Source organism: Anabrus simplex, chromosome 11, assembly GCF_040414725.1.
Source record: "Anabrus simplex isolate iqAnaSimp1 chromosome 11, ASM4041472v1, whole genome shotgun sequence".
Lineage (NCBI taxonomy): Eukaryota > Metazoa > Arthropoda > Insecta > Orthoptera > Tettigoniidae > Anabrus > Anabrus simplex.
Window position 1 is genome coordinate 59,117,419 of NC_090275.1, and position 8,988 is coordinate 59,126,406.

General features: G+C 37.9%; 1 long non-coding RNA gene across 1 annotated transcript; it reads right to left on the reverse strand.

Moving 5' to 3' along the window:
- Positions 1-1,952: 1,952 nt before the first annotated feature.
- On the reverse strand, positions 1,953-7,145 carry LOC136883503 (uncharacterized). Its single transcript, XR_010861260.2, has 2 exons — positions 3,799-7,145; positions 1,953-3,505 (listed from the first exon to the last, which is right to left on the reverse strand). It is a non-coding gene; the product is annotated as an uncharacterized lncRNA (long non-coding RNA).
- Positions 7,146-8,988: the final 1,843 nt, after the last annotated feature.

Here is an 8,988-nt window from a genome sequence, read left to right on the forward strand (position 1 = left end):
TAACCCTAGCAATACAAAGGTATTTTTGTTTCTAAATTCTACATTACCAACCGGGGTGGGGGACTGAAGAGCCCACTAAGAAACATTTGTTTTCTTTATTCTCGATGACAAGTGAGTTATGTGGATATAGTATTTTATTAATTAGATCTGATTCATCCAAAACTTCATAAAGGGTCATTGAATCCAGAGTTAGTTAAGTTTGCTAAAGATTGTTTTAACTATACCGGTACCCATTTTAAAATGTACATCAGAACTTTCTTTTTCTGCCTTGAGAAGATTTTAAACTTCCTGCACAGTTCCATGATGCAAGGAAAACTGAACGACAATACAATCGTGCAAGTAGCTTTATGTCACATCGACACAGATACGTCTTGTTACGACGATGGGACAGGAAAGGGCTGGGAGTGGGAAGGAAGCAGCCATGGCCATAAACCACGGAAAACAATCTTCAGGACTGCCGACAGTAGGTTTGAACTTACTATCTCCTGAATACTGGATATTCGCCGCACTTAAGCGATTGCAGCTATCGAGCTCAGTGTGTTCCTATTTACTCATTGCCAAATGCTCATTGGTAATTTTGTTATGTTGTCATTTTAGAAAATGCAAATATGCTCATGTTTATGTTAAACATGTTAAGCATTAGGTATCAACTAAGAGAAATAGGTATGGGTGCAAGAATTTGGAAGGAATCAGTATGCCCTATTGATAAGGTAAGCATAGGCATGGTGTGAAAATGGAAACCACAGAAAACCTTTAACAGGTTCCGGACAGTAGGGCTCAAACCCACTATCTCCCAAATCCCGAACTTGGGAGTTAGCTAACCTGGCACACCAAAGCGCATGGCTAAACTGGTTGGACAAAGACTCACATACTGCTAATAAAGGAGGTAGGAGTAATAAAACAATAAAAACTATAATTTGGAGACTTAAGCATGCCAGAATTTGCTGCGAGGCCATAGCGGTACGCTAGCACAGCGAAGTCAACAGCTCAGCGGTCTGCCAGCTCAGCAGGGAGTCCTATAAAAGTACCTGTCAGCGGTGCTTTGTACCCATGTGGCCTCACGAGAAACTCACTCAGCGGAACAATGTACTGCTCTGGCAGCCAATGTGTTAAGTGATAATTCAAAAGCGGTGCTTCCAACATTACGCTTGTGCTGTAATAACAGATTTCAAAGAAAGTAAGCAGTGCATTATGTTACAAAACTTAACGCTGGACTTATATGGGTTAATCTTATTCTTGAAAATAGAGAAAATTATTTTAATAATTATATGACAAAATATCTACACCTGATTTGCAAGTAATTCTGAAATATATGTAAAATCAGCTGTTCACTTTGATATTTGTGTAACCTGGATTGAATTGTACTGTATGTATACCAAACCAAACCCCATGGCACTACAGCCCTTGAAGAACCTTGGCCTACCAAGCGACTGCTGCTCAGCCCGAAGGCCTGCAGATTACGAGGTGTCGTGTGGTCAACACAACGAATACTCTCGGCCGTTATTCTTGGCTTCCTAGACTGGGGCTGCTTTCTCACCGTCGAATAGCCCCTCAATTCTAATCACGTAGGCTGAGTGGACCTCAAACCAGCCCTCAGGTCCAGATAAAAATCCCTGACCTGGCCGGGAATCAAACCTGGGTGCCTCTGGGTAAGAGGCAGGCACGTTACCCCTACACCACAGGGCCGGCACTGTATGTATACCGGTATAGGATATTTACAATTACGCATTCCCCTTAATGTTCTTCAACTTGGTTGTCACTTTTTGTTTCTTTCTGCTGCTGGTATTTGATTAGTAATTATTTGGAGACAGTGGGAGAGGATGGAATTTAAAACACTTACCTCAGGAGCATAATTTCCCTGTTAAAGTTTATTATGAGAAAAGAAACTGCTTCATTCTGGACAACACAGTATGTTTACTTCCTTATACAATATTAATTAAATCAAAATAAACTGGTAGCATACAGAATATAATTATATACTTGTATATGTTACATAAATAAATACAGTATTTAACTTAAAAAAACTAACTATATACAATACCTCGTATACAGGAACAGAAAATACCTGTTCTTTTCTATTGACTAAGTAAAGAAAAAACTCAAAGGAACAGAAAAGTTGCCTAAAAAATAATTAAACATTACTACTTGAGTTATAAAATGTACATCAAAATTACAGTTAACAGAGCTTCTAAAAATAAACTCTAATGAACAAGCTACAGCAGAACATTACATGGACCTTGAACAGACTGCCAGAGTCAAAACACAAAGATTTCTAAACATAAATTAGAAAGCACACATTTTCAAACCAATATGAGCTAGTAACAGAAGGATTAGTTCACAAGTAACAAGCTAGCAAGAGAACACTTTGACACAGGGGAGAATCAACAGGATTAATTTATTTCTATAAATGTTTGCAACTTTACAACACAAGAAAGGATTTAGAAACTTATACCTCCTTTGAATTATTCTGAGTTCTAAGAATACAGGAGGGAGAAAACTGACTTATCCTTTTACACAATTTTAAAACCAAGAATGCTGCCGTAAGCTTTTGTCTTCAGTTCACAGGTGAACAAGAAGCCAGTCAAAACTTGATATTTTAATACAAATTCATTCTAAATGGTTTTAATGAGAATTATTTAACATCACTCAACATTACCTATATATTCATAAACAATTCATTAACTAACTAGCAGCCAAGTATTTCTCAGCTGATAGGCAGTGTGTGTATGTACAGGGTCTCTCATATAAACCCAGACCGAAAGCACAATGTTTGGACTCTGGGCTGCAGTAGCTGCAGTATGGGAGGTGCGCACATAGTTCTTGCCCTTGCAAGCAGCCTGCACGCATCTGACCCGGCAAGCATGAGTCGCCACTCTGAATCTCAGCTGTTAACATGGTGAGACAGTTACCATTGCAACACTGTATTTTCGTATGTAAAAGTTCTGGTTTCATCTTAATGGTCATGTGAACAGTCGTAAGTCTCGCTATTGGTGTGCAAACAGTTCTAATGGTGTTAATGAAGTCCCTCGTTATAATGGGGTTTAATGCTTCAGTAGAATGGAGACAGGAATGTAACAATGTAGCTCCGAAGGAGTGGCAGTCTCTGCTTTATACCCAACATCCACCAGCAGTGCCTCCCCTTTAATAGAACAATTAATTTTTTTTCATGATCATACACTTTTTATTTTATTGATAATTACTATTGTAGTAGCTTATATCATAGGAAGCTTATTATTCAATAAATTCACACATCGTTACTTGCTTGAAGGGCAAACAATTGAAGTAATCTGAACAATTCTCCCTGCAATTACACTTATTTTCATCGCTCTAGCATCGCTCCGACTTCTTTATCTTCTTGAATCAATAGACCCCCTTATCACAGTAAAAACTGTGGGTCATCAGTGATATTGACTGCCACGTAAAATGTGGGTTGCCCTTAACAGGGTATGGACCAGCCATGGTAGATGTGACTCGCTGCTGCATAAGTGGGGAATGAGAACTTCACCTAACTGTGACTGTGGTATCTGGCATATTGTTGCCGAATGTCATAAGAGGGTGTACTTGGGTTCACTGGAAGACTTTGCTCAACCCTCTAGAATGGCTATAGAGTGGCTGGACAATTTAGATATAAAACTTTGAATATTTCAAGTGCCCGTTTGATTGTTTTCCTTTTTTTAGAGTGTTACAACCTAAACTGTCATTTTATTCTATTTTGTATATATTGTATAATTTGCCATAAGCTAAATAAACAAATAATAAATAGGAAGATTGGTGTTTGGTGTACTGTTAGTGCAAGACAAATAACTGGGCCTATATTTTTCAAGACGACAGTAAAAGCAGGGAGGTACCAAGATGACATTTTGACATCGTTCTTCCATCAGTTAACTGAAGAAGAAAAGTCGCGTGGGTGGTTTCAATAAGATTCAGCCCCTGCTCATACAGCATAATATTCCCTTCTTACAATCTCGGATGTGTCTGCAGACAGAGCGAACAGAGCTCGTCTATTTCCCTCTTGTTCTCCAGAACTAACAGTATGTGATTTTTACTCCTGAGGTAAACTGAAAGAAAAAATGTGTCAAGCAAATCTTCACACATTGGAGGAACTGAAAGAAAACATTATGAATGAAATCAGGAACATTACAGTGGCAGAACTCACTCGCGTCAGCAAAATTGTGGTTTCCAGATACAACGTCTGTATAACCCACGAAGGACAACACTTCCAGCATCTTTTATAAGGTAAGATTTCATATAAGATTGTATACACGCTTAAAGCAGGGTGGCCGCGTGCGACATAAGTTCGGCTGAAGCATGGTACAAACACTGTGCGTTCAGTCTGGGTTTTACCGAGCTCGATAGCTGCAGTCGCTTAAGTATTCGGGAGATAGTAGGTTCGAACCCCACTGTCGGCAGCCCTGAAAATGGTTTTCCGTGGCTTCCCATTTTCACACCAGGCAAATGCTGGGGCTGTACCTTAATTAAGGCCACGGCCGCTTCCTTCCCACTTATAGTCCTTTCCTGTCCCATCGTCGCCGTAAGACCTATCTGTGTCGGTGCGACGTAAAACAACTAGCAAAGTCTGGGTTTATATGAGAGACCCTGTATGTATTGTAATTATTAAGATTCTTGGATATTTCTACTTCCCCCCTCCCTAGGCAGGCAGTGCTTCATGTGTGTGTGTAAAAGGTCTAATGTTCTTGAACATAGCATCATGATCTGATAACAGGGCATGTTCCTACACTATTGAAAATTGGTCCGGTTGGAAAAAATGGATGTTTCTTCAACTCTCTTTAATCCGAATTTCAATGACACTTGATCACAAGCACAAAGAATTTCCAGTTCCGAACAAAAGCTTGCAATTTTTATTTTTAAAGCTATATATAGTACATTACAGAGCATAAATCCAAGGTCTTAGTGATGTCCGTAACACCAAACCAAGAAATTTTCATCTGATGTATGAGATAAGAATAAAAAACAATAATGCACAGCGCTCTATGACATCGAGCATCACTTAGAAAACTTTCTCAGCAAACAGGTATTCCAGCAGCTCTGTATGAATGGCCACAAAATCACCTAGGGTGAAAGAAACCCTCTAAGAAGAGTGAGTGATAATTTCATCAGACAATGACAAAACTGTTTGGAAATGAAGGAGAGCAGTTTCAAAATCTCCTTGCCTGACATGAATGAGAACATGTCCTTTTTAAGAAATTTTCTTTTTGGTAATATTATTCCCAAGCATTTCTAGTACTGAAGTTGCAGTTTCATAATGCATGAACTTGTGTTGCTATTCGATCATGAGTACAAGCAGCCTCTACCGTGTGCACAGGAAACTCATAATATATTCACCCTGTGTGTGTATACATTGTCACAGGATATTTGTAAAATCAGCCTTTTATAAAAAGCCTAGCTCTTTTACAATACACCGTCCTTTTAGAAAACATTGGTTTCTCATTTAGACTACAGAATTATAGCCTATTTGTAACAAGCCTGGTGAATTACAGTCTAATAGTAGAACATACAAACGGGCTAACTAGACTTCTAGCCATTTTATAATTATCCTAAAACTTCCAGCCAAATTAAAAAATTTTTGTTCTCTCCTTTGCTGCTGGTAGCGTCTTTGATGGGCGGTTATCTAACGACCATAATATCTTCCGTACCAGTGCTCAAGAATGTCAGGCAACAGAACAGACATGTATGATAACTCTATTAGTAGCTGATTGTGAATTACATGGTAGCACTCTCTCCAAAATAAACTAATGTAATGATTTTGAAGAAGTTTTTTATATCACACTGGATAACTTTTACAAAAACTGCTAGAACTCTCAGTAAAAAATAAAATAAAAAAAAAAGAGAGAGAAAAAGAAAGAGAAGAAAATACAAGGTTATCAAAGAAGTTAAGGAAGCAAAAGCAGCCATCACAACTGGAAGAAGACAAACTTCCCCTCAGTATCATGTAAGTAAAATAAAGTATATAATTTTGAAGGTAGGGGAAGAGGATGTCCCAATTTCCAAGAACGGCCATAAGGAGGTTGTGCATATTATTATTATTATTATTATTATTATTATTATTAGCGTATGATGTGTACATGACAATCAAAATGTACAAACATAATACAAGATATACAAATATACAAGTTGGTGACAGCATCAGGACTTCACTTTTATATTTTAATATCCAAATTTGCTCACGTCCGTAGGTTTAACCTCACATTGCCCTACACGAGACCCCCGGGTGGTGTTAAGCGAGCAACAGAGACTAGATGCCACCGTACTGTCCTCAGCAACCTCACGGCAATGACAATCAAAGAGTTAGCCCTTTTCAGGGCGCAGCATCCTACACATGGACACTAGGCCCTCAATTAACCATCTGTCAACTAAACATTGAGGTTATAAGTAGAGCCAAAAGTGAATACTTATCCAAGATACTTCTGGATCATTCTGTTGATATTCTGGTGCTACAGGAAACTCATTGTGAAGATGAACATCAATTGATTACCAGGGGGAAAATACCTGGGTACAAACTAACTACTGGACTTCACCTTGGTAAATAGCACACCTACCAAGACGCATGGCTAGTGCATACCTTGGAGGCCACTGCACAGGCTACTTGGAGCCACCGGCAGTGCCAATGCACTATGAGAGACTGTCTCATTATCAAAAATTGATGCCTGCCTGGCCATTAGATGATATTTACCAACTGATGAGCCCAACTTAGCACACTGGGGCAAAACGCTGGCAACCAGGAATGAGTTAGCTGGAAAATTTATAATGTCCAATAACGGACCATTTATATTGCTATTATAAATTTACTCATTTGGGACAAATATTTCAGGTTTCCTATGGGAATCAGCATCTATAAGTGGTATGTTCTGAGCTGTCAGTGGAGAGATAGCTGCCTCTGTGGATTAGTGGTATAGCGGGTTCAAACCCGGCAGAGCTAGTCGGATTTTTGAAGGGCGGAAAAAAGTCCATTCGACACTCCACGTCGTACGATGTCGGCATGTAAAAAATCTCTGGTTACACATTTGGTGTTTACCCCACAAAATTAATTAAATCTCAGCCAGAGATGCCCAAGAGAGTTTTGGTTTACTCAGTCTGCCATCTAGTGGGCCTAGAGTAAAACGGAACATTGAAATTGACGAGCAGCCAGCCAGATGGTGTCAAATTGAAATGTCTGCACATGGTAGCTGAGGCCATATGATTATTATTTCTTAGTGGAGAGATGGCGTGGAATGACATTAGTAGACAAATAAGTTTGAGTGGTGTCATTAAAAGTAGGAAAAATCACAGTATGAAGATAAAGTTGTAATTCAAGAGGACAAATTGGGGCAAATATTTGTTTATAGGAAGGGAGTTAGGGACTGGAATATCTTACCAAGGGAGATGTTCAATAAATTTCCAATTTCTTTAGAATCATTTAAAAAAAGGCTAGGGAAACAACAGATAGGTAATCTGCCACTTGGGCAACTGCCCTAAATGCAGATCAGTAGTGACTGATTGATTTTGAAGTGCACAGCTGAGAAAAATGACTGTTGCAAGCAACAAGAAGCTGCAACTGTTAGAAGTCGGCAGTGGTGTAATTGTTAATGTGCTTAAAGTTGATCATGTACTTCTGAACATTAAGAATACTATAAGAAAGACTGCAGATTTTAGAAATGGAGTCCATGGAACAGGTACTACTTCGGGAACCATTTACAGTTGGTTTGGTCACAACAAAATGCAGTATTCTGCAACACCAATCTCAGGCCCTATATAGGACATACCTATTTCATTACGAGAAGTACTGTAGTATCTAAACGCCTGTTCGGTTGACAAGGTTTGCAAAAATGTTGCTGTAAACCTGCTAAAAGCCAATGTGGAACAAATAGATGTGCCTGTTTTGGTAATAAATTCCAGCGCATTTCAAAATGTCATGTCACTTTTATGTGTACTAGTAAGAATGTTTAGGCTATCAGAAAATAAGTTTTGTAACATTCATTCAAGTATAAAATAATTTTCTTTTGTTTTGAAGTGTTATGTATGTTACTATGGTGAACTTTATGTTAAATGTACTCTGCATATATTTTGCTACATATATTGTGTTATTTTTTTATATAACTTTGGTAGTGTAGTAGAGAAGGCCTAATGGCATGAACACAAATTTGCCTAAATTAATAAATATATAAGTGAGCTGCTGTCTTCAAAATTGGTATTAAATTTTATTTTTTGAAATGTACAGGTTGTATTGTTCTTAGTGATTTGACGAAAAAGGCGAGGCTTACTACAATTGTCATCTTTTATAATATCGTGTTTTACAATTAGCTCAAGAGTGCCAGTCTTGTTATTAAAAGGCTAACATTTTCTAAACTAATTCAGTAACTATCATTTTTCTATAACAAGGGAGTGTATTGCAAGCTCACAGCTGTGCACCCTTAACTGCACGGCCAACTCACTTGGTTCCTTGTTCTTTTTTAGTTCCCTTTTCCAGCGCTTACTTCCTGCTATTATAAAATGGTGATTTTACAAATATCCTGTGATATATACACATTACCATTAGTGACATGAAAACCAAATTCTTTAATAAATTTTATATGCAAGTAATATATTGCATATTTGTCAGATAACCAAGCATTTATGTTACAAATATCAGTCAGATGTGCAAAACAGCACCAATGTGTATGCAAAACTCATAATGAAACTACTATTCTAAAAGTACAGGAGCAGAGCTTGCCCCCTTTCTCCAAATAAAAAGCTTCCCTGTATCAATACAGAGGATATGTCCAAGTGCTATCAATCTACAAAGTGATATTCCTGATGAACAAACAAAGTAGCTAGACAAAAGTTGACAGTCTAGTGTAAGTAATATAATATATTGAAAAGTATACAGAAGCAATAGCAAAATTCGAACATACAACTGCACAGAACTGAAAATCCTAATAAATATGAAATATGGCAATAGAAAGTAGATAATGATGGCCAGCAATTTAGGAAGAGTAGTTTTATACAATAATA